The following is a 27,278-nucleotide window of genomic DNA, read 5'->3' on the forward strand; positions in this document are numbered from 1 at the left end:
AAAGTCAACAAAATATGACCAATTATTTGTAACTAGCCTTTTTTATGTCCATTATTAATGATTGATCTTTCTATCTTTGAACTACTTTTTGTAAGTAACCTTGGATATGCCAGTTACTAATACTAATTTATTTGTAACCTGCACTTATAATCTCAGTTACGAATACCCTTGTAGTAACTAATACGGCCTATGCCAGTTACAAATAGGGCGTTATAAATATAGCATTTTTTCTAGCGACCATGAAGACGTAGCACGAGGCGAGTTTCCTATACGAGATTTCATGCTTTTTTCTTCTTTTGTTCAAACCTTTTTCCCCTTATCTATGTGTCTATTTTTCATGGTTCTTATCTTTTCCATCAATGTCCATTCCTTTCCTTTGCATTCGCCAAAAAAAAAAAATAAAAAAAAATAAAAAAACCTTTTGTTGAACCAAGTACAAGGTATACCAATGATTTCAGGCTCCCTTTGAAACTTATTATTTTCCCTTTAACCATTCAAACACTTATACATTTCTTCATTAACCACTTTCAACCTCGTCTTAACGCTTGACGACGGGAAGGTGTGAAATTTGTGTGACGTTCAAAATTAAAGCAAGTTTAAAAGAGACAAAATAAATAAATAAATAAATAATAATAAAAAATATATAAGGGCAAATGTAGGGAATAATTTCAAGCATCCCACACTTGACCACTACTGTGATCATACAGTTAAGTATGGTGGCGTCTAAAGGAAGGGAAGCTAGAGCAAAAGAGTCGCCAACAATATTTAGGAACTTGTAAACCGTTCAAAGGGTGAAGGTTACACCCTTTTACGATCCATGAGATCGGTAACTCCATAGTGGTTTAGAACCATGACTGGATATTCGGGGATGAAGGTACAAATCAAACCTAAAAGAGATTGAACCTGACCTAAAAATAGGCCTCTAATTTATTCTTCTCATATTCATGTGCGCTTTCTGACTAACATACAATAAATATATTAATCCTAAACATGTTAAATCTATGTTAGTTGAATATTAATGCACAAACAAATCTATTATTGGCGATCACTTGAATTATAATTTTATTAACTTAAACGAGATTATTAATTATCTTATTAAGCGTAATTACAAATACAAATTCCCTTTAAACCTGCAAGAGAGGGGGCATGATCAAGAAATAACATAATAATATGATATCAAGCAACATGATAAATAAAAATCATCATCATAACAATATTTTTATTTAAAGCATAATAATATTAGCAAGATCCAAGGCATAATACTAACAAGATTAATAACAAATCCTAGCATGTCACTAAACAATAAAAATCAAAGCTTTAACTCTTACATGATACTAACATGATAGAAGAAAATAAGAAGCAAACTAAGCATAATACTAGAAAGTAATAAATAACATCCTTACATGATACTAGGAATTAAAATAATATAAACATGCTTTCTAAATATATAGAGCAATTAAAACAATTTACTTTGTTGGTTCGTATCTCTTTCTATAAAAACAATACACACGTTAGTAACTTCAAAGAAAATATTAAATCAAAAAATTAATTTAAATAATTGAAGTAGGGATTTGGGACCAAACTCTCAGAAATTATCAACCTTTCATGTCTAGGGAGAAGCAATTTCGATCTTGGCTAGGTGTGTGTAAGACTCGTGAACGCAGTATTTTATTTGAAAAGGGAAGGCTTAAAAATAGGGAGAAAGAATAAGCTTTGTCGTTCACGCTGATTCACGCGTTTTCTATAAACTCATTGCAAGTACCATCAAGGTAGAGGGCATACTACCGAGAGTTGTTGTAAGCTAAAGGAGGTCATCCAATGTTTTATTGATAATAACAAGCTTCCCATACCTCCAACTGGTAAGAAGACCGAATGATGATAAAGCACAAGACACAAGGCGGGCTACAATGACAAGATTTCGTGATCTCTTTGTTATATTTCTTAGATTCCTCCTTTCCCTAATAAGTCTAGAATAGGCACCTTCATATTTTCCTTGGATTTATTTTGTAGGATTTTTCTTTTTTCCTTTAATAAAATGAGCATTTCTTTTCTTGAATATGATCGTTGCATTGCATTTAAAAATAATGCCAGACTAAGAACAAGGTATACTAATGATTTGAGGCACCCCTTCACTAGTAGAAAAATACAAAAAGGCAACCCCCAAATGGTACCGGTTCAGGCCAAACCGGTGCCAAAAATTGGCCTAAAAATGGGCGGGTTTTTTGACAAAGAGAAATGGCACCGGTTCAGATCAAACCGGTGCCAAAAATACAAAGGGCACCGGTTTGAACCGGTGCCAATCCTTAAAAAAAAAACCGGCTTTTTTTTTAATTCCATTTATATATTAGAATACCACTCAAAGTCTCAAACCCTAAAGCTAATTCACTCACAAAACACACTCTTTTCAATTCGCCGCTCATCCCTTTCTCTCTCATCCCTTTCTCTTTCATCTGCTCTCATTCTCATCTCCTCTTTCAATCCCTTCTTTCAATCCCTTTCTCGTTCTCTTTCAAACCCTTCTTTCCATCAATTTTGATTGCATTTTTTTTATCGATTTCTCGGTTTTTTTTTTTTTTAAAGGTTTCAAATTTTTTTTCTGGGTTTTTGATTTTTCTTTCAATTTCAATTTTTCTTTCAATTTCAACTATTTTGATTTCTGGGTGTTTTCGATTTGTGGATTATTCTGGGTTAATTTTTTTGATTTCGATCTTGATTTTTTTTTTTCTATTTCTGGGTTTTTTTTTTTTTCGATTTCGATTGTTTTTTTTTTTCCATTTTGATTTTGTTTTTCGATTTCTGGGTTAATTTTTGGCTACAATAATCAATTTTGGGTTAATGCATGCGTTTTTTGGTTTTTTTTTTTTTTATGGGTTTGTTCGAAGTTGATTATTTTGGGTTAATACAAGTTGATTTGGGTTTGTTCGAAGTTAATTTTGGGTTTAATTGATTTTATGAGTGTCTTCGAAATTTTTTATGGGTTTCTTACATTTTTTTTTGGTTTAATCCACTACGAACACATGCATGAGCAAGGTTAGGGTATAATTTCTTGATTTTAATTCGATTTATTTTTTATTTTCTGGGTTTTTAATTGATTTTCGAATTTTGTTTTATTTTAATCGATTTATTTTTTATTTTTATCGATTTTAATTTGTTTTTTTAAGTGATTTTCAATTTTTTGGTTTGGTTAATCGATTTTTAAACTTATTTTAATTCGATTTTTTTTTATTTCTGGGTTTTTTCTCTCGAAATTTTTTTATTCTCTAGGTTTTTTTTCTTCTGATTTTTTATTTTAATTATTATTTTAATCTGGTTTTTTTTTCTGAGTTTTTTTAATATATTTTTATTTTTTGAATTTGATGTTCTGGGTTTTTTTTCTAGGTTTTAAACTGATTTTCTTTTTTTTTTCCGATTTTCTGGGGTTTTTTTTTTATTTTTTTCGCAGCTAAATCATGTTAATCGATTCATTTTGGTTGTTTTAATTGGTGCAGGTATATGGATTTAGATCTTAAATTGAAGAATCAAGATTCAAGTATATTGTAATTTTTTGTGATTTATATTGTAATTTTTTTTTATTGTGAAGTTGTAATTTTTTTTTTTTATTTATATTGTAATTTTTTTTATTTATTTATATGTTGTAATTTTTTTATTTTGATTTATATATTGTAATTTTTTTATTTTGATTTATATATTGTAATTTTTTTATTGATCTACACTGTAATTTTTTTTATCATATATATATATTGAACAGATTGAATTATATTGATTGTGATGTTCGATTCATATTTGGTATTCTCATTTAATTCTAGTTTATTTAATTTAAAAAAAATTAATTATTTGGCATTTTTGGCACCGGTTAACCGAAGCCAAAAAGAGTGAATTAAATTTTTTTGGGGTTTTTTGGCACCGATTAACCGGTGCCAATTCCGAGTTTTGGCACCGGTTTAAACCGGTGCCTTTTAAAACCACTTTTTGGCACCCCCCACATTGGCACCGGTTCAAACCGATGCCTTAGGCCGGATTTGAACCGGTGCCAATTTAATTTTTTCACGTAGTGCTTGTAGCCATATCATATCACTTTCACCCTTTAAAAATATAAATCCTTTCTTAATAAACCACTTTGAGCCTTGTCTAACGATAAACCTTTCTTTTTTCAACCCACATCTACCTAACCTTGAGAAGTGATAGTGTGAAACTTATGCAAATTCTAAATATAAAACCTTGAGTAATTTTACCTAGATCATAAAAATTCAAAAAAGGCAAAAAAAAATAAAAGTGTGCAAAAGGGCAAGTGTTCCAATGTCATTGATATGAATATATCTTTGATAAGAACACGTCTCAGATTGCGTCTCTTATCGAGTGCTCGGTACCGTGCCTTAGAAACATGAATGCCAAGTGAGTGATAGACCGCATATTGGGATTTCCCACACTTATCAAAATAAAAAATGACGAAGCAAAAAAAATAAAAGAGCAAAAATATAAACAAAAGAGAGTTCAAAAGTGAGAAACCTCAAGCATACAAATATAAAGATTCAAAAGCAAGGTTGCACACCTTTGGGGCTTACCTAGGGTCTCGAGCCTTTATTCCCTTCTTCTTCAACCTTTAGCCTAACCACGATACAACCCTTCAAAGATCTCTTTCAGTTATACACACACTTGTGCGAGGTTCGGCTAGAGCTACGTTCGGCCTGATTCCTAACGGATACTTAGGCAACCTCACATTGGGGTGCAACCGTAATAAAAATGCATTCATTTACATTCACATTCACACATGATCATATCAAGGGATCTCCGATGTTCATCCCTATCAATTTAGAGCTAGACTTGGGGCTTGGTCCCTACATCATTAGCTTACCTAGCCTAAGAGTCACCACTATTTGACTCTTTTATTATATTTCCACATCGTTAGCCTTTGCGGTCTAACCTTAGTGTCACTTTCACACACTACACGGATATAAAACCAAATATTCCTTCTCTTAGGAACCCTTTGTCATGAAATATTAACACAATGTTGAAGCATGCCTTGTCATATCAAAATCACTCATAAACATCATTGCATCATAATGAATGAAATGCTTAGCCTCCGCGCCAAAGTTAAGCAAATACTTTCAACATCGAGTCAACAATTGATATAGCCTAGGATGAATTAATCCTTACACTAAGAGATAAAACTTCGATGCATACATTTGACTAAGCTCATTCAACATGCACTGTAAACACTTGCTTTGATTCCTTTTCGCGCCTTTCTTTTCCGGGAGAAAGTCATACCCTCAACAAAAATGACGGAAATTTTTTTGCTTTTCTGCATTTAGAGTCTCATAAGCACATCACAAAATGCACACACGAGTCACGTACGTTAAGTCATGTCGTGTCATATCAAATCGAGTTGAGTCTACACACACGTGTCAAAACACACTAATTTAACCTCAAGTTAAGCCAAGTCAATCACATTAAGTCAACCTCAAGTCAAGGCAAGTACAATGTCAAGCACATCAATTCTTAGGTCAACCCTAAGACAAACATCAAGCCTTAGGTCACCTTAAGAAACATACCAGCAAAGACTTTTGGCAATCTTTTGATTTTACAAGATACAACCATTCAATAAGGCTCCTATTTGCATCCAACCGAACAATCTCAACATACATTCAAGCATTCAAAGCTCTTTTTCTCTAAGAAGTGTGGGCATAGCATTCAAAGATCTTTTTCTCAGAGACGCATGGTGTAACACCCTAGAAATTCCTTTATTTTAAAATACCTGTTTTGCCCTGTATAAAACTTTGAATAGGAATATCTAAGACATTACCGCCACCGTGAAAACGGTTAAGGCAAATATCAAAGATACACAGCGGAAGACTAATTTTGAAAACCTTTCCAAAACAAACCAACTTGAAAAGCTAACCAAACGAAAGTAAAGTTAAAACCAACATGAGCGAAGTAAAATGAAAATCAACCTACAACTTGGAACCATTAAAGGCTCTTATTAAAAACCAAACCAAATCCAAACTTGATGTTAGCTTCACATAGAAATATTAGCATAAATAATTAAAGTAGAAACACATTGTAACTAATATAAACTAGCATGATTCGCTCTTCACTCGTGCCCCATCATGAATATGCCTCAATACCTGAAAAGCTTATCTCTACTTGTCTCCACTACTCTCCATTAAAAATGGGTCATCATAGGGCCAAGATAAAGTCATGGCCAAAACACACAAACACACACAATCAGCAAAGCTGAGTACATAAGCGTAATTAAACACACTAACATGCTTTCACCTATCAACACACACTTACCTCATTGCACCTGTTCACAAGCACACACACCAATCAACAAGGCACAATGACTAGACACTAACTAATTCATTTTGCATTGATTACGCATCGAATGGGTTTCCACCTATTAACCTCCCATAAATAAATTTGAGGTTAACTGGCACGGGAGCTAACCGTGCCAGCGACAAAACCACACAAAGGTGGAAGAATTCCTGCGCATAATAATAAATAATAAAAAAGGAATATACAGCGTCCTGTACTCCATTGGAAGTTATGGTTAAATACAAAACCCCATAACTCCCCCCATTGTTCATACTCAAGGTATATACGTTCCAAGAGTTTTGGTGCGTAATCTCTTTCACTTTACGTTATTTACATATTATTAGACTTGGTGATGACTCTCAAAGCATAATAAGTCAATCAACAATAATTATACAATCAAACAAACATACCAATTTAATTCTTGAATAATTAATGACCACATATTATTTATTGTTGAACCCTTTTTAATTCTACCTCAGTGTCAAAGACACCTTAAACGCATAATGCGCCAAAAATCCTATCCCTCGGTGTTAAAAACATCTTAAGTGCACAAAGGCACCAACATACAATTTATTCCTTATGTACGTAGACACTTATATAGCTCCTTCCTCATGCTTAAAGCATCAATAAAAATTATTTGAACCATAATAAAATTCCTTTTCAATATTCCAAACATAATTAAACATGTAGTTTAATTAATCATGCCTTCTAACATGCCATAAATAAAAATGTGGTTCAAACACAACATGCCAAAAATATAATTTTCCAATCCATAAACCATCACAAATAATTCATGCTTCACCATTCAATCACCAACACCATTAATTCACAATTCCATACATAAACCTTAGCATGATACTACTTGTAATTGATTGAAATCAAGCCTAGCATGATTCTACATCATCAAAATATGCTAAGTACGCGAACGTACCTCAAATAAGCTCTTAAAATAACCGAGTACTCTACAACAATTCCCGAACCAAGTCTCCTACATAAAGGGACAATAATATTATATTAATTACCCTTGTATACACAATTTCCAGCAACTTAAACTCACTTTAAATAACTTATAATAATCTGAAAATTATTTAAAAACCCCTAATTAAACTTCTTTTTAATGGATAATCACACCCTTTCATTAAAAATCACAATTATACTACTTTAAATAAAATTACAACATTTTAAACTAATCAAAAATCCTTTAAAACTTCATCAAAATACATCTTTATACTTAAATTATCCATTGAAACATTAAATTATCTCTTACCCCTTTTAAACTCAAAGATAAAATTTAAAGCATAAAAAAAAACTTCGTTAAAAATCAAAAAATGCTCGCAAATCGTATTTAGAGGCTGAATTTGGCCACGAGAGGGTAGTGCTAACTACCAAAGGTAGTAATCTTTCTTAAAACGTTGTTTCCACTCGAAAAACACTACTTTTATCTCAAAATCGGAGGAGTTTAGAACCTGATCGGGATTAAAACGAGATTAATATTAACGAACGGAAATCTAATTATTAAAACATGAATTTGCGTGGAATAATTTACATTGCCCAATAATTAATAAACGTTTGGCCCAAAACATATTTTACTTTTATAAAACTTTATATTTAAAATACTTTAACCCTTTAAAATATTTAATTAAAATACTTGAGCCTATGACAATACATTTTATTAATACTTAAATACTTTATAAAAATACATAAAAATACGGGGTATTACACATGGGCATAGCATTCAAAGCTCTATTGTTTAGAGACGCGCAGACATCTCCCTCATCAAGCTCCTTTGTTCAGAGACGAGTGAACATCCCTCATCAAGCTCTTTTATTTAGAGACGCGTGGCCATATCATTCGAATCTCTATTAGTCAGAGACGAGTGAGCATCAATAGCAAACGCACAACAAAATTACATGCAATGGCGCAACAAGCATTCCTTTAAAGCACCGGGAAACTGAGGATCAACAAGCAGTGATCTTCGATAACTTTCTTAAGAAAGTTATCAAGAAAAACTGAGGATCGTTACTAGCATAATGGTCTTCGACAATGTTTCCTAGCATGGGGAGGGTTATCACAAACAACTAAAGATGACTACAAGCAGAGTCACCTTCGACGACGATGGCTACAAGCAGAGCTATCTTCAAAAGTTTCTCCTAAAATTTGAGAAATTGTCAAAAAATATGAGGATAACTACAAGCAAAGTTGGCTTCGATCGTGTTCCCTGGCTTGCGGAAGATGGTCACAAAACGGTAGAAGAGTGCTTTAATTAGAGCAATCTTCGATAGTATTCCCTAAGATGTGGAAGACTGTCACAGCACAAATAGAAGGCAGCTACAAGCATAGCGGTCTTCAGGTGATGTCTCCTAGCTTTAGGAAGGTAGCCACAACAGCACGTAGCAATGAAATCGGTTACCCCGGAGATGTGTGCTCGACGGTGCAAGATACACGTTTCTTAACTCTTTTATCTATTTAAATAATGCTAGTTTGCAGGTATCGATGTTAAAAGAATGATTTAGGATCGCAGAACGTTCTGAATCATTCTCCTTCCCAATCGCTACTTTGACTTTTGTTTTCGAAACATGCATTTTTACAAACTCAGCCAAAGTGGGGGCTTCTATAGACACCTACTTATGTCTTCCCAAAAACCAAAACCCAGTGATAAGTACCTTTCACGTCATTTGATTATCGAACAAAGTGAAAGTGTGAAAATTCTCGTGATGCGATAGTTTTAATAAAAATAACTCTTCTTTCTGTTTTCGAAAATGAACTCTATTTATGAAAATGTCCGTTTCAATTTAGTTTTGTCCATGATTAGGGTCCAATAAAAGTGTAGATTGATTGGGCTGAAACACAGCTTTAAAACGATATATTATAAGCCAAATTCCGATTAATAATGAGGAAGTTATGGGTAAAATACTAAATTGGGCCTGAAAGGGTTTAATGGCCCAATAATCTAGTGGGGGGCCCATTAATTAATATTCCTACAGTTATTAGGATTTATTTTAATCTTCTAGAATAATCTAAAAGTTTGTATTGAGTTCTAATGGGATTAGGAATGATAATTATATCAAATAAAGAATTCTATTTGGATTAAAACAAGTGTTTTAAAGAGATTAAATCTGATTTTCAAAGATAAATACGGACATTGTTAATCAAATTAGATTAAGGATTTCGTACAGGTTTTTAGAAAACGCGTGAATCAGCGTGAACGGCAAAGCTTATTTTTTCTCCCTCTTTTTAAGCCTTCCCTTTTCAAATAAAATACTGCGTTCACGAGTCTTAGACACACCTAGCCAAGATCGAAATTGCTTCTCCCTAGACATGAAAGGTTGATAATTTCTGAGAGTTTGGTCCCAAATCCCTACTTCAATTATTTAAATTAATTTTTTGATTTAATATTTTCTTTGAAGTTACTAACATATGTATTGTTTTTATAGAAAGAGATACGAGCCAACAAAGTAAATTATTTTAATTGCTCTATATCTTTAGAAAGCAAGTTTATATTATTTTAATTCCTAGTAACATGTAAGGATGTTATTTATTGCTTTCTAGGATTATGCTTAGTTTGCTTCTTATTTTCTTCTATAATGTTAGTATCATGTAAGAGTTAAAGCTTTGATTTTTATTGTTTAGTGACATGCTAGGATTTGTTATTAATCTTGTTAGTATTATGCCTTGGATCTTGCTAATATTATTATGCTTTAAATAAAAATATTGTTATGATGATGATTTTTATTTATCATGTTGCTTGATATCATATTATTATGTTATTTGTTGATCATGCCCCCTCTTGCAGGTTTAAAGGGAATTTGTATTTGTAATTACGCTTAATAAGATAATTAATAATCTTGTTTAAGTTAATAAAATTATAATTCAAGTGATCGCCAATAATAGATTTGTTTGTGCATTAATATTCAACCAACATAGATTTAAAATGTTTAGGATTAATATATTTATTGTATGTTAGTCAGAAAGCGCACATGAATATGAGAAGAATAAATTAGAGGCCTATTTTTAGGTCAGGTTCAATCTCTTTTAGGTTGGATTTGTACCTTCATCCCCGAATATCCAGTCATGGTCCTAAACCACTATGGAGTTACCGATCTCATGGATCGTAAAAGGGTGTAACCTTTACCCTTTGAACGGTTTACAAGTTCCTAAATATTGTTGGCGACCCTTTTGCTCTAGCTTCCCTTCCTTTAGACGCCACCATACTTAAGTGTATGATCACAGTAGTGGTCAAGTGTGGGATGCTTGAAATTATTCCCTACATTTGCCCTTAGAATTTTTTTTTTATTTTTTTATTATTTATTTATTTATTTATTTATTTTGTCTCTTTTAAACTTGCTTTAATTTTGAACGTCACACAAATTTCACACCTCCCCGTCGTCAAGCGTTAAGACGAGGTTGAAAGTGGTTAATGAAGAAATGTACAAGTGTTTGAGTGGTTAAAGGGAAAATAATAAGTTTCAAAGGGTGCCTGAAATCATTGGTATACCTTGTACTTGGTTCAACAAAAGGTTTTTTTTTTTTTTTTTTTTTTTTTTTTTGGCGAATGCAAAGGAAAGGAATGGACATTGATGGAAAAGATAAGAACCATGAAAAATAGACACATAGATAAGGGGAAAAAGGTTTGAACAAAAGAAGAAAAAAGCATGAAATCTCGTATAGGAAACTCGCCTCGTGCTACGTCTTCATGGTCGCTAGAAAAAATACTATATTTATAACGCCCTATTTGTAACTGGCATAAGTTGTATTAGTTACTACAAGGGTATTCGTAACTGAGATTATAAGTGCAGGTTACAAATAAATTAGTATTAGTAACTGGCATATCCAAGGTTACTTACAAAAAGTAGTTCAAAGATAGAAAGATCAATCATTAATATTGGACATAAAAAAGGCTAGTTACAAATAATTGGTCAAATTTTGTTGACTTTATTAATTGTAATGGACTTTATTAAGATCAGTTACAAATGCTATTCAGCATAACTACATAATTAAGTGCACAACACTCACTTTGCTTGTACAAGTTAAGAGATACACGCTACGCGTGTACAATATAAGAAATTAGATGAAAAAAAAATAATAAACTGGTTTTATATTTTATGGGGAGTGAGAAAAGTTGAATATGTAAATTTATGTGGAAGAAAGGGAGCGATTATTATTGGGTAGTTATGATAGAATTTTTTGTTTTATTATTATTATTTTTTTTGGTAATTTTGCAACTTGAGAAGGGTAATTTGGGGATAGTGAAATATATCACCCAAAAGGCCCTTTCACTTTATATATAGGATTTTGGTAATTTTTGCAACTTGAGAAGGGTAATTTGGGGATAGTGAAATTTATCACCCAAAAGGCCCTTTCACTTTATATATAGAAGTTAAGAGATACACGCTACGCGTGTACAATATAAGAAATTAGATGAAAAAAAAATAATAAAGTGGTTTTATATTTTATGGGGAGTGAGAACAGTTGAATATGTAAATTTATGAGGAAGAAAGGGAGCGGTTATTATTGGGTAGTTATGATAGGATTTTTTGTTTTATTATTATTTTTTTTTTTTGTAATTTTGGAACTTGAGAAGGGTAATTTGGGGATAGTAAAATTTGTCACCCAAAAGACCCTTTCACTTTATATATAGGATTTTGGTAATTTTGCAACTTGAGAAGGGTAATTTGGGGATAGTGAAATTTATCACCCAAAAGGCCCTTTCACTTTATATATAGGATTTTTTTTTTGGTAATTTTGGAACTTGAGAAGGGTAATTTGGGGATAGTGAAATTTGTCACCCAAAAAACCCTTTCACTCTATATATAAGATTTTTGTAATTTTGCAACTTGAGAAGGGTAATTTGAGGATAGTGAAATTTATCACCCAAAAGGCCCTTTCACTTTATATATAGGATATATGAGATTCTTTTTACTATTTTTTTAAGAAAGTGCTCCTAGTCTTCCTCGGTTCCTCCTAATCAAACTTACCCCAAATTTTCACTGAACAACCTCAATTTTTCTCTTTCCATTGAAAAAACTTTAAAATTCCTCAATTTTTCAAAGAGCAACCTGCGCTCTCCGCTTATACAATCATGCATTTCGGAATTTTCCTAATTGCCGGATGATGAAGAGGAATTGCAAGCCCCATTTTTCTGGAGGCTATCGGAGGGTGGTTGTTGCAATTAAAGAACATCTATTAGAGGGCGTAGTTTTTCATTTTCATTCCCCCAATCAAGGTTCGTCTTTTCCTCTTATTCTTCTTTCTTTTTGTTTGGTTTAGGTAGATTTAACTAATTGACTCTATTGTTTTCGGATTCAACTGCATTTTCTTATGAGGTTGTACTGCATGTGTTTTTAATTTGTTTTCGTTGTTATTGATTTTTTATCGATTGGGGTTTTTTGGTTTTTTGTCATTTATTTTTATTGGTAATTTAGGTTTTTTTTGGCAGTTAACTGCGTATAATTATTGAAGTAATGGGTATAATTATTGAAGTTTTGAATGATTATCATATTATAACAATCGATTTGTTGCTAAAAGTTTGGTTTTCACCCTCAATTTTGTTTTTTTTTGTTGTATTTTTTTCTGGGATGAGGTTAGATGTATACTATTTTGGTTAGATTTTGGGAAATTGTTATATTGATTTTGAAAATTGATTGATTTTGTGATTAAATTTGATGGTGAATATATGAATTATGATGTGTTTTGTGATGATTTTTCTAGGTCTGTCCCACCTTTTGATGGTGACTATATGAATTATGATGCGTTTTTTGTTGATTTTTCTGGGTTTGTCCCTTTTAAGGTAGGTTTATGTTGTGCAATTATTAAAATTTGCTAAGAGTAATTATCAATATCTTGTAATAATACATAAATGTATCAGCTAATAGTTCAATTCTCGGAAACTTATCGATACACCTCATTTCATATTTGAACATAAAAAAATTGATTAAGAAAATCATGAAGATCACTAATAAAACGGAGAAGTATACATGTAATTGTGGCTATGTATCAGTATTAACAAGTTGGCATTTAGATTGTATAGTAATGAATTATTGTTGTTATAGTGGCTTGTAGAAGTAGTAGTTTTGTTAGATAAAAGCTACACAATTATAGTAAGTCAAAGAAAATATTGTGAAGATAAAATATTGCACCATTTTGTCTTGATAAGTATCTGACCAATCTCAGTTTAGTATCCTCTTTTCTATTGGCTGGATGAATGAAATAGAAGCTAAGAGTGTATCCTAACTATTTTATTAGCATGTGTTTATTTTTTAAGTAGTTTTCTTTGCGAGAAGAGTAGATTCATTAGTGTCTTTTTGAACTAGAATTTAGAAAATGTGCTTTTAAGAAGTCTTATATAACAAAGCTAAGATAATTTATTTTTTTCTGTAAAATTATCATATATTGTCATTTGATTCTTCACAATTTTCCCTCGCATTTAGTAGCATCCGTATTACGTGGTGGAGTTGTGGTTTAATCATTTATGATAAATTTATGTTTTAAGTAAGGTAGAACTCGAGGTTGTCTTTTGCAGGAAATAATAGTAGATGATAACATAGTTGGAAAAATATGATGAAATAAAATAAAAAAAAATTATATAAATGGAATTTTTATGTTAATTATCCAAACATTTTATTCTCATTTTAAAGAAGTTGGATGTACAAAAAGAGTTGGAAGAGGCCAGAAAATATGCTCATGATAATGTCAGATTATATTCATCTTGATTAATGAGGTTGTTAAGATACTTGTTGAAAATGAGTAGGCAAGAGATTGCTCCTATTGCAGGTGATTCACTAATTCGGTTGCCCCTACTTTAAAGGTCTAATTTCTTTCTCAATTTGATAATATGATTCATTTTTCAATTAATGAGCTACATTATTATGTATTACTTGTATTAAATTTGTTTGTTTGTCAATCATTTAAGAGTGGTTATAGTTCTTCTATGTCATTTGTCTTTCAGATATTGATCTTCGAATGCTAGCTGTAGGCTTGTCAAGTTTGTTTGAAAATTGAAACATAGAAGGCCATTAGCTTAGTATTCTCTTTTTTTTTTTCCTTCAGTTTAAGTTGTCAGTTTTTGTATTACAATGGCTCTATCAAATGTGTACCTTTGCAAGCAAGGATCATAAAGATAATAGCTTCGTTGCAATTGTAAGGGTATAGCTTGTGTTGTAATTGTGTAGCTTACACTATGACATTTAAAACCCTGCCATCATGCCTAAGGCGTAAGACCTTGTGGACCGTATGGACAAAAGACACAAAACAAACAAGTTAACTGTGTTTTTTTAAAGGCTGCGAATGCTGATGGAAAATCAAGTCAAGTAGGAAAGGCAGTTGCTCTAATAAAAGGGACTCTCCGGAGGAAGGAAAAACGAGCAAGTATGGATCGAGCAAATCAGAGCTAGTCTTGGCCTTTCCGATTTAATGAGGACACCTGTGGTACTTATATAATTTTGCACCCTTCCCTAACTTAAAATTAATTCTTACAAGTATAACATGTCACTTACAGTGAAAATGGCATGCAAATCTCATCTACATGCTGGCAATAGTCCTATTGGAAATTTTGTCTGACATTGAGTTAGGTTTATAAGCTAACCTGCTTTAGTTTCTATTGTTAAGTTGGCTCAATTTTTGGTATCTTTTTTCTTACACTCATTCAACTTTCTTTATCTCTTGATGTGAAGCCTGGTTAATCGTTAAGGGATATATATAAGCACAAATATGTACTGGCAAATGGCTGCATATGAATACACTCAACACATTGGCGGAGCTATTAGTTTGAGAAATTTAATCTCAATTTGAGCTCTTATAGCTATTTGTGGAATACTTTTATAAAATAAAACCAGTAAAAATCTATAAGTACCATCATGGCTCTTATATTACATAAGTTTCTTAAAGGACAACATGTTATATGCTTTCTCACCCCATCCCACCCTACTTGATTAGTTTCATTCTATTGTTCCTTGCATGCCTCATGAATTGTTAACCTGATTCTATTCACATAACATTTAGACACTCTTAATACTCAATGTCTTGTAATCTTTTCAAGATTCAATGAGTTAAGAAATCCATTTTCACTACTTGATGAGTAAGTAAAAACTTTTATCGTAAACAATATAGTACATGACTTGAAGACAAAGTGTGTGAAACGACTCAACAAGTGTGATTAGGTTAGTTTATTAAGACTCGTAATATAATCATATGGCTAGACATGAGCACGTTGTGAAAAAACAAAGGACTCATGGACCAAATAACATGGAAGATGAAAAGAAAAACTAACTTGATTATTTTTTTTTCCAGTTTTAATGTTCATATTATTTACTAGGTGAAAACGGTCCATTGGCAATTGTTAGTCCTAAATAAGGTCAACTAAAATCAAATACAAAGAACACATGTTAAGGTTAGAACAATAACCACAACAAATAGGAAGACCACTAGAATTTTGGAAGATTTGGGACACATGGGGATAAATAAATAAATAAAAATAAAAAACTACAATCCTATGTTATAAAAGTTGACATGGATTAGAGTGCTAAGTGAAGTTCAAGATTGGCTAAGACTAGATTGACACAAAATGAAAAAAAAAATTATAAAAAGAAAGTTGGAGGCTAAAAAGAACTTCTAAATTGGACAGGCTATAACACTTCGGTAATTTAATAACTTTTGATTTTTGACTTTGATTGGGATGAAACAATTGCCAGATGAAAGATGAAACTAGAGGCTACAGATCTATAGGTGGCATGACGCGTAAATCTTTTTAAAAAAATTTTTATGACCAAAACAAGTTGATGCTTGTGCAAAATAGTAGAACAAAAATCCAGGTTGGCTAAAAAAAGGAAAATTCTCTAAGTGGTAAAAATGTTACAATTTTATTATCAATGGTTAACCTAAATTTTTTTACATTAATTCAACTATAACCATAATGATAAATTTTAACTATGATATTTAGCCATAATTAGTTATTTTTGTCAATTATTTTAGAAATATTTTTTTATAAAACCAAAAAAGACGCCTTGCCTCCCTACCTGCGGCCGGCGCCACATAGCCTGCCCCACCTCCGACTGGCGACGCCCAACACCTCCTCTTGTTCCCATTTCCCCCACTGTTGCTCGCCACGCACCTCTTCTCTTTCCCGTTTCCCCCACCGCCACCCGCCGAGCCCTAATCACACCCCAAACCAGCACAAAAATTAGAACCCTTCCCCGATGAACCCCTTCCTCTATGAGCCGACCACAAAAATCCTAAAACCCTCGCAGACTACAGAACACTTAAACCCGTTTCTTGGGTTTGGTTTCAAAACACTAAACGAATTTGGGTATTTTTGGTTTTTTAGGGTGGATTTAAGGGTTTTTGGGTCGGAAAACTAGGGAAGTGGGTCGACGAGGAGGTACGCCGATTTTTGGGGTGGTTTAGGGTGGGGTCGAGGTTGGTAATCGGTGAGGGAAATGGGGGGTGGTGAGGATTCGAGATTGGGAGAAAGAGAGGAAGTGGATGTGGGGGATTGAAGGAAGGCGCACCAGCGAAGGTGGAGCTGGTCGCCAACATTGGTGGGGGCGGGGGAGAGGTGGCTGATGGACACCGACATGGAAGGGGCTGCTGGTGGCTAGGTTGGCTGGGGGAGGGGTTAGGTTTTTTTTTTTTTAAAAAAAAAATATTTTTATATAATTTAATTATTATATAAAAATAATAATAATAAAAAATTAAAAAAAAAACCTAACTATATTTAAGTATATTTGTTAAAATAACACTTATCAATGGTAATCAATAATTTAGGTTTCCCATTGATAGTAAAATTTTTAAACATTTACCACGAAGAAAATTAAAATGTTGAAGTTCACCAAAGAGAATTCCCCACAAAAAAAAAAGAACTATGACTTGATTTTAATTAAAGATAAGGGTTAAATAAGGAAAAAATAAATAAATAATAAGCTAATAAAAATATGTACACATAAGCACAGTGTCACGCATGATGCAATAAAGTTTGCAACATAAAATCAACTTTTATGTTCCACTATGGTCAAGCTTATTTGGCTGTCAAAAGGTATCATGGTTAAGAGTTTGGACGCGTTAGCAAGGCAACCTCATTTGAGGGTGTATGCCAACGGGCGGCTCTGCAAGATCCTGATGAAATCGAACTCGACTCCATGGTTTTGGTGGATTTAAAAACTCGGATGAACCCTTATTGTCATGAACGTTTTCAGGTTGATAGAGAATAAATCCACCGGGCTAGCCATATACGTAGAACACGTACTATTGTTGAAAAATAGGTAAGCTAAAATGCATATGCATATGTGACAATGCCAATTACATCGCAGGAATACAAATCAAGAATCTTTCAAATTTCATCCACTCATCATAATTAAATACCGATCACTTAAATCGATAGATAACCAAGAATCCTCCAAGTGAACTCTCCAAATTGTAGGTGTTTTGGGTGTTTTTGTCCCTCGGGAGAGTTTCGGCTCGAAGACTTTTTTTATTATTATTATTTTTTTTGGTAATTTTGCAACTTGAGAAGGGTAATTTGGGTATAGTGAAATTTATCACCCAAAAGGCCCTTTCGTTTTATATATAGGATTTTGGTAATTTTGCAACTAGAGAAGGGTAATTTGGGGATAGTGAAATTTATCACCCAAAAGGCCCTTTCACTTTATATATAGGATTTTTTTTTTTTGGTAATTTTGGAACATGAGAAGGGTAATTTAGGGATAGTGAAATTTGTCACCCAAAAAACCCTTTCACTTTATATATAAGATTTTGGTAATTTGGCAACTTGAGAAGGGTAATTTGGGGATAGTGAAATTTATCACCCAAAAGGCCCTTTCATTTTATATATAGGATATATAGGATTCTTTTTACTATTTTTTTAAGAAAGTGCTCCTAGTCTTCCTCGGTTCCTCCTAATCAAACTTACCCCAAATTTTTACCGAACAACCTAAATTTTTCTCTTTCCTTTGAAAAACTTTTAAAATTCCTCAATTTTTCATAGAGCAACCTGTGGTCTCCGCTTATACAATCATGCATTTCGTAATTTTCCTAATTGTCGGATGATGAAGAGGAATTGCAAGCCCCATTTTTCTGGAGGCTATCGGAGGGTGGTTGTTGCAATTAAAGAACATCTATTAGAGGGAGTAGTTTTTCATTTTCACTCCCCCAATCAAGGTTCGTCTTTTCCTCTTATTCTTCTTTCTTTTTGTTTGGTTTAGGTAGATTTAACTAATTGACTCTAGTGTTTTCGGATTTAACTGCATTTTCTTCTTCGTAATTGATTTCATTTTATTTTTGTTGATTTTTGTTGTGTATTGTTTACCCAAATGAGGTTGTACTGCATGTGTTTTTAATTTGTTTTTGTTGTTATTGATTTTTTATCGATTAGGGTTTTTTGTTTTTTGTCATTTATTTTTATTGTTAATTTAGGTTTTTTTTGGCTGTTAACTGCGTATAATTATTGAAGTAATGGGTATAATTATTGAAGTTTTGAATGATTATCATATTATAACAACCGATTTGTTGCTAAAAGTTTGGTTTTCACCCTCAATTTTGTTTTTTTTTCGTTGTATTTTTTTCTGGGATAAGGTTTGATGTATACTATTTTGGTTAGATTTTGGGAAATTGTTATATTGATTTTGAAAATTGATTGATTTTGTGATTAAATTTGATGGTGAATATATGAATTATGATGTGTTTTGTGATGATTTTTCTAGGTCTGTCCCACCTTTTGATGGTGACTATATGAATTATGATGCGTTTTTTGTTGATTTTTCTGGGTTTGTCCCTTTTAAGGTAGGTTTATGCTGTGCAATTATTAAAATTTGCTAAGAGTAATTATCAATATCTTGTAATAATACAAAAATGTAGCAGCTTATAGTTCAAATCTCGGAAACTTATCGATACACCTCATTTCATATTTGAACATAAAAAAATTGATTAAGAAAATCATGAAGATCACTAATAAAACGGAGAAGTATACATGTAATTGTGGCTATGTATCAGTATTAACAAGTTGGCATTTCAGATTGTATAGTAATGAATTATTGTTGTTTTAGTGGCTTGTAGAAGTAGTAGTTTTGTTAGATAAAAGCTACACAATTATAGTAAGTCAAAGAAAAAATTGTGAAGATAAAATATTGCACCATTTTGTCTTGATAAGTATCTGACCAATCTCAGTTTAGTAACCTCTTTTCTATTGGCTGGATGAATGAAATAGAAGCTAAGAGTGTATCCTAACTATTTTATTAGCATGTGTTTATTTTTTAAGTAGTTTTCTTTGCGAGAAGAGTAGATTCATTAGTGTCATTTTGAACTAGAATTTAGAAAATGTGCTTTTAAGAAGACTTATATAACAAAGCTAAGATAATTTATTTTTTTCTGTAAAATTATCATATATTGTCATTTGATTCTTCACAATTTTCCCTCGCATTTAGTAGCATCCGTATTACGTGGTGGAGTTGTGGTTTAATCATTTATGATAAATTTATGTTTTAAGTAAGGTAGAACTCGAGGTTGTCTTTTGCAGGCAATAATAGTAGATGATAACATAGTTGGAAAAATATGATGAAATAAAAAAAAAAAAACATTATATAAATGGAATTTTTATGTTAATTATGCAAACATTTTATTCTCATTTTAAAGAAGTTGGATGTACAGAAAGAGTTGGAAGAGGCCAGAAAATATGCTCATGATAATGTCAGAGTATATTCATCTTGATTAATGTGGTTGTTAAGATACTTGTTGAAAATAAGTAGGCAAGAGATTGCTCCTATTGCAGGTGATTCAATAATTCGGTTGCCCCTACTTTGAAGGTCTAATTTCTTTCTCAATTTGATAATATGATTCATTTTTTAATTAATGAGCTACATTATTATGTATTACTTGTATTAAATTTGTTTGTTTGTCAATCATTTAAGAGTGGTTATAGTTCTTCTATGTCATTTGTCTTTCAGATATTGATCTTTAAATGCTAGGTGTAGGCTTGTCAAGTTTGTTTGAAAATTGAAACATAGAAGGCCATTAGCTTAGTATTCTCTTTTTTTTTTTCTTCAGTTTAAGTTGTCAGTTTTTGTATTACAATGGCTCTATCAAATGTGTACCTTTGCAAGCAAGGATCATAAAGATAATAGCTTCTTTGCAATTGTAAGGGTATAGCTTGTGTTGTAATTGTGTAGCTTACACTATGACATTTAAAACCCTGCCATCATGCCTAAGGCGTAAGGCCTTGTCGACCTTATGCGCAAAAGTCACAAAACAAACAAGTTAACTGTATTTTTTTTAAAGGCTGCGAATGCTGATGGAAAATCAAGTCAAGTAGGAAAGGCAGTTTCTCTAATAAAAGGGACTCTCCGGAGGAAGGAAAAACGAGCAAGTATGGATCGAGCAAATCAGAGCTAGTCTTGGCCTTTCCGATTTAATGAGGACACCTGTGGTACTTATATAATTTTGCACCCTTCCCTAACTTAAAATTAATTCTTACAAGTATAACATGTCACTTACAGTGAAAATGGCATGCAAATCTCATCTACATGCTGGCAATAGTCGTATTGGAAATTTTGTCTGACATTGAGTTAGGTTTATAAGCTAAACTGCTTTAGTTTCTATTGTTAAGTTGGCTCGATTTTTGGTATCTTTTTTCTTACACTCATTCAACTTTCTTTATCTCTTGATGTGAAGCCTGGTTAATCGTTAAGGGATATATATAAGCACAAATATGTACTGGCAAATGGCTGCATATGAATACACTCAACACATTGGCGGAGCTATTAGTTTGAGAAATTTAATCTCAATTCGAGCTCTTATAGCTATTTGTGGAATACTTTTATAAAATAAAACCAGTAAAAATCTATAAGTACCACCATGGCTCTTATATTATATAAGTTTCTTAAAGGACAACATGTGATATGCTTTCTCACCCCATCCCACCCTACTTGATTAGTTTCATTCTATTGTTCCTTGCATGCCTCATGAATTGTTAACCTGATTCTATTCACATAACATTTAGACACTCTTAATACTCAATGTCTTGTAATCTTTTCAAGATTCAATGAGTTAAGAAATCCATTTTCACTACTTGATGAGTAAGTAAAAACTTTTATCGTAAATAATATAGTACATGACTTGAAGACAAAGTGTGTTAAACGACTCAACAAGTGTGATTAGGTTAGTTTACTAAGACTCGTAATATAATCATATGGCTAGACATGAGCACGTTGTGAAAAAACAATGGACTCTTGGACCAAATAACATGGAAGATGAAAAGACAAACTAACTTGATTATTTTTTATTCCAGTTTTAATGTTTATATTATTTACTAGGTGAAAACGGTCCACTGGCAATTGTTAGTCCTAAATAAGGTCAACTAAAATCAAAGACAAAGAACACATGTTAAGGTTTGAACAATAACCATAACAAATAGGAAGACCACTAGAATTTTGGAAGAGTTGGGACACATGGGGATAAATAAATAAATAAAAATAAAAAACTACAATCCTATGTTATAAAAGTTGACATGGATTAGAGTGCTAAGTGAAGTTCAAGATTGGCTAAGACTAGATTGACACAAAATGAAAAAAAAAATTATAAAAAGAAAGTTGGAGGCTAAAAAGAACTTCTAAATTGGACAGGCTATAACACTTCGGTAATTTAATAACTTTTGATTTTTGACTCTGATTGGGATGAAACCAATGCCAGATGAAAGATAAAACTAGAGGCTACAGATCTATAGGTTGAATGACGCGTAAATCTTTTTAAAAATTTGTCTATGACCAAAACAAGTTGATGCTTGTGCAAAATAGTAGAACAAAAATCCAGGTTGGCTAAAAAAAGGAAAATTCTCTTTGGTGAAATCCAACTTTTTAATTTTCTAAGTGGTAAAAATGTTACAATTTTATTATCAATGGTAAACCTAAATTTTTTTACATTAATTCAACTATAACCATAATGATAAATTTTAACTATGATATTTAGCTATAATTAGTTATTTTTGTCAATTATTTTAGAAATATTTTTTTATATAACCAAAAAAGACGCCTTGCCTCCCTACCTGCGGCCGGCGCCACCTAGCCTGCCCCACCTTCGACTGGCGACGCCCAACACCTCCTCTTGTTCCCATTTCCCCCACTGTTGCTCGCCCCGCACCTTTTCTCTTTCTCGTTTCCCCCACCGCCACCCGCCGAGCCCTAATCACACCCCAAACCTGCACAAAAATTAGAACCCTTCCCCGATGAACCCCCTCCTCTGTGAGCCGACCACAAAAATCCTAAAACCCTCGCAGACTACGGAACACTTAAACCAGTTTCTTGGGTTTGGTTTCAAAACACTAAACGGGTTTGGGTATTTTTGGTTTTTTAGGGTGGATTTAAGGGTTTTTGGGTCGGAAAACTCGGGAAGTGGGTCGACGAGGAGGTACGCTGATTTTTGGGGTGGTTTAGGGTGGGGTCGAGGTTGGTAATCGGTGAGGGAAATGGGGGGTGGTGAGGATTCGAGATTGGGAGAAAGAGAGGAAGTGGATGTGGGGGATTGAAGGAAGGCGCACCGGCGAAGGTGGAGCTGGTCGCCGACATTGGTGGGGGCGGGGGAGAGGTGGCTGATGCACACCCACATGGGAGGAGCTGCTGGTGGCTAGGTTGGCTGGGGGAGGGGTTAGGTTTTTTTTTTTTTTTTTTGAAAAATATTTTTATATAATTTAATTATTATATAAAAAAAAATAATAATAACAATAAAAAAAACCTAACTATATTTAAGTATTTTTGTTAAAATAACACTTATCAATGGTAATCAATAATTTAGGTTTCCCATTGATAGTAAAATTTTTAAACATTTACCACGAAGAAAATTAAAATGTTGAAGTTCACCAAAGAGAATTCTTCACAAAAAAAAAGAACTATGACTTAATTTTAATTAAAGAGAAGGGTTAAATAAGGAAAAAATAAATAAATAATAAGCTAATAAAAATATGTACACATAAGCACAGTGTCACGCATGATGCAATAAAGTTTGCAACATAAAATCAACTTTTATGTTCCACTATGGTCAAGCTTATTTGGCTGTCAAAAGGTATCATGGTTAAGAGTTTGGACGCGTTAGCAAGGCAACCTCATTTGAGGGTGTATGCCAACGGGCGGCTCTGCAAGATCCTGATGAAATCGAACTCGACTCCATGGTTTTGGTGGATTTAAAAACTCGGATGAACGCTTATTGTCATGAACGTTTTCAGGTTGATAGAGAATAAATCCACCGGGCTAGCCATATACGTAGAACACGTACTATTGTTGAAAAATAGGTAAGCTAAAATGCATATGCATATGTGACAATGCCAATTACATCGCAGGAATACAATTCAAGAATCTTTCAAATTTCATCCACTCATCATAATTAAATACCGATCACTCAAATCGATAGATAACCAAGAATCCTCAAAGTGAACTCTCCAAATTGTAGGTGTTTTGGGTGTTTTTGTCCCTCGGGAGAGTTACGGCTCGAAGACTTGTTTTATTATTATTTTTTTTTTGGTAATTTTGCAACTTGAGAAGGGTAAATTAGGGATAGTGAAATTTATCACCCAAAAGGCCCTTTCACTTTATATATAGGATTTTGGTAATTTTGCAACTTGAGAAGGGTAATTTGGGGATAGTGAAATCTATCACCCAAAAGGCCCTTTCACTTTATATATAGGATTTTTTTTTTGGTAATTTTGGAACTTGAGAAGGGTAATTTGGGGATAGTGAAATTTGTCACCCAAAAAACCCTTTCACTTTATATATAAGATTTTGGTAATTTTGCAACTTGAGAAGGGTAATTTGGGGATAGTGAAATTTATCACCCAAAAGGCCCTTTCATTTTATATATAGGATATATAGGATTCTTTTTACTATTTTTTTAAGAAAGTGCTCCTAGTCTTCCTCGGTTCCTCCTAATCAAACTTACCCCAAATTTTCACTGAACAACCTCAATTTTTCTCTTTCCATTGAAAAACCTTTAAAATTCCTCAATTTTTCATAGAGCAACCTGCGCTTTCCGCTTATACAATCATGCATTTTGGAATTTTCCTAATTGCCGAAAGATGAAGAGGAATTGCAAGCCCCATTTTTCTGGAGGCTATCGGAGGGTGGTTGTTGCAATTAAAGAACATCTATTAGAGGGCGTAGTTTTTCATTTTTATTCCCCCAATCAAGGTTCGTCTTTTCCTCTTATTCTTCTTTCTTTTTGTTTGGTTTAGGTAGATTTAACTAATTGACTCTAGTGTTTTCGGATTCAACTGCGTTTTTTTCTTCGTAATTGATTTCATTTTATTTTTGTTGATTTTCGTTGTGTATTGTTTACCCAAATGAGGTTGTACTGCATGTGTTTTTAATTTGTTTTTGTTGTTATTGATTTTTGATCGATTGGGGTTTTTTGGTTTTTTGTCATTTATTTTTATTGTTAATTTAGGTTTTTTTTGGCTGTTAACTGCGTATAATTATTGAAGTAATGGGTATAATTATTGAAGTTTTGAATGATTATCATATTATAACAACCGATTTGTTGCTAAAAGTTTGGTTTTCACCTTCAATTTTGTTTTTTTTTTGTTGTATTTTTTTCTGGGATGAGGTTTGATGTATACTATTTTGGTTAGATTTTGGGAAATTGTTATATTGATTTTGAAAATTGATTGATTTTGTGATTAAATTTGATGGTGAATATATGAATTATGATGTGTTTTGTGATGATTTTTCTAGGTCTGTCCCACCTTTTGATGGTGACTATATGAATTATGATGCGTTTTTTGTTGATTTTTCTGGGTTTGTCCCTTTTAAGGTAGGTTTATGCTGTGCAATTATTAAAACTTGCTAAGAGTAATTATCAATATCTTGTAATAATACATAAATGTATCAGCTTATAATTCAATTCTCTGAAACTTATCGATACACCTCATTTCATATTTGAACATAAAAAAATTGATTAAGAAAATCATGAAGATCACTAATAAAACGGAGAAGTATACATGTAATTGTGGCTATGTATCAGTATTAACAAGTTGGCATTTCAAATTGTATAGTAATGAATTATTGTTGTTTTAGTGGCTTGTAGAAGTAGTAGTTTTGTTAGATAAAAACTACACAATTATAGTAAGTGAAAGAAAATATTGTGAAGATAAAATATTTCACCATTTTGTCTTGATAAGTACCTCACCAATCTCAGTTTAGTATCCTCTTTTCTATTGGCTGGATAAATGAAATAGAAGCTAAGAGTGTATCCTAACTATTTTATTAGCATGTGTTTATTTTTTTAAGTAGTTTTCTTTGCGAGAAGAGTAGATTCATTAGTGTCTTTTTGAACTCGAATTTAGAAAATGTGCTTTTAAGAAGTCTTATATAACAAAGCTAAGATAATTTATTTTTTTCTGTAAAATTATCATATATTGTCATTTGATTCTTCACAATTTTCCCTCGCATTTAGTAGCATCCGTATTACGTGGTGGAGTTGTGGTTTAATCATTTATGATAAATTTATGTTTTAAGTACGGTAGAACTCGAGGTTGTCTTTTGCAGGCAATAATAGTAGATGATAACATAGTTGGAAAAATATGATGAAATAAAAAAAAAACATTATATAAATGGAATTTTTATGTTAATTATCCAAACATTTTATTCTCATTTTAAAGAAGTTGGATGTACAGAAAGAGTTGGAAGAGGCCAGAAAATATGCTCATGATAATGTCAGATTATATTCATCTTGATTAATGAGGTTGTTAAGATACTTGTTGAAAATAAGTAAGCAAGAGATTGCTCCTATTGCAGGTGATTCACTAATTCGGTTGCCCCTACTGTAAAGGTCTAATTTCTTTCACAATTTGATAATATGATTCATTTTTCAATTAATGAGCTACATTATTATATATTACTTGTATTAAATTTGTTTGTTTGTCAATCATTTAAGAGTGGTTATAGTTCTTCTATGTCATTTGTCTTTCAGATATTAATCTTCAAATGCTAGGTGTAGGCTTGTCAAGTTTGTTTGAAAATTGAAACATAGAAGGCCATTAGCTTAGTATTCTCTTTTTTTTTTCTTCAGTTTAAGTTGTCAGTTTTTGTATTACAATGGCTCTATCAAATGTGTACCTTTGCAAGCAAGGATCATAAAGATAATAGCTTCTTTGCAATTGTAAGGGTATAGCTTGTGTTGTAATTGTGTAGCTTACACTATGACATTTAAAACCCTGCCATCATGCCTAAGGCGTAAGGCCTTGTGGACCTTATGGACAAAAGTCACAAAACAAACAAGTTAACTGTGTTTTTTTAAAGGCTGCGAATGCTGATGGAAAATCAAGTCAAGTAGGAAAGGAAGTTGTTCTAATAAAAGGGACTCTCCGGAGGAAGGAAAAACAAGCAAGTATGGATCGAGCAAATCAGAGCTAGTCTTGGCCTTTCCGATTTAATGAGGACACCTGTGGTACTTATATAATTTTGCACCCTTCCCTAAATTAAAATTAATTCTTACAAGTATAACATGTCAACTTACAGTGAAAATGGCATGCAAATCTCATCTACATGCTGGCAATAGTCCTATTGGAAATTTTGTCAGACATTGAGTTAGGTTTATAAGCTAAACTGCTTTAGTTTCTATTGTTAAGTTGGCTCGATTTTTGGTATCTTTTTTCTTACACTCATTCAACTTTCTTTATCTCTTGATGTGAAGCCTGGTTAATCGTTAAGGGATATATATAAGCACAAATATGTACTGGCAAATGGCTGCATATGAATACACTCAACACATTGGCGGAGCTATTAGTTTGAGAAATTTAATCTCAATTTGAGCTCTTATAGCTATTTGTGGAATACTTTTATAAAATAAAACTAGTAAAAATCTATAAGTACCACCATGGCTCTTATATTACATAAGTTTCTTAAAGGATAACATGTTATATGCTTTCTCACCCCATCCCGCCCTACTTGATTAGTTTCATTCTATTGTTCCTTGCATGCCTCATGAATTGTTAACCTGATTCT

General features: G+C 32.5%; 3 long non-coding RNA genes across 3 annotated transcripts; all 3 read left to right on the forward strand.

The window, feature by feature from the left end:
* Positions 1–12,256: 12,256 nt before the first annotated feature.
* Positions 12,257–14,934, forward strand: LOC145586786 (uncharacterized). The gene is made up of 2 exons (XR_014101026.1): positions 12,257–12,535; positions 14,589–14,934. It is a non-coding gene; the product is annotated as an uncharacterized LOC145586786 (long non-coding RNA).
* Positions 14,935–18,042: 3,108 nt separating this feature from the next.
* LOC145586843 (uncharacterized) lies at positions 18,043–20,963 on the forward strand. Its single transcript, XR_014101031.1, has 2 exons — positions 18,043–18,459; positions 20,572–20,963. It is a non-coding gene; the product is annotated as an uncharacterized LOC145586843 (long non-coding RNA).
* Positions 20,964–24,187: 3,224 nt separating this feature from the next.
* Positions 24,188–26,920, forward strand: LOC145586893 (uncharacterized). The gene is made up of 2 exons (XR_014101042.1): positions 24,188–24,464; positions 26,574–26,920. It is a non-coding gene; the product is annotated as an uncharacterized LOC145586893 (long non-coding RNA).
* Positions 26,921–27,278: the final 358 nt, after the last annotated feature.

The sequence above is a fragment of the Chenopodium album genome, chromosome 1 (assembly GCF_948465745.1).
Source record: "Chenopodium album chromosome 1, dcCheAlbu1.1, whole genome shotgun sequence".
Taxonomy (NCBI): Eukaryota; Viridiplantae; Streptophyta; class Magnoliopsida; order Caryophyllales; family Amaranthaceae; genus Chenopodium; species Chenopodium album.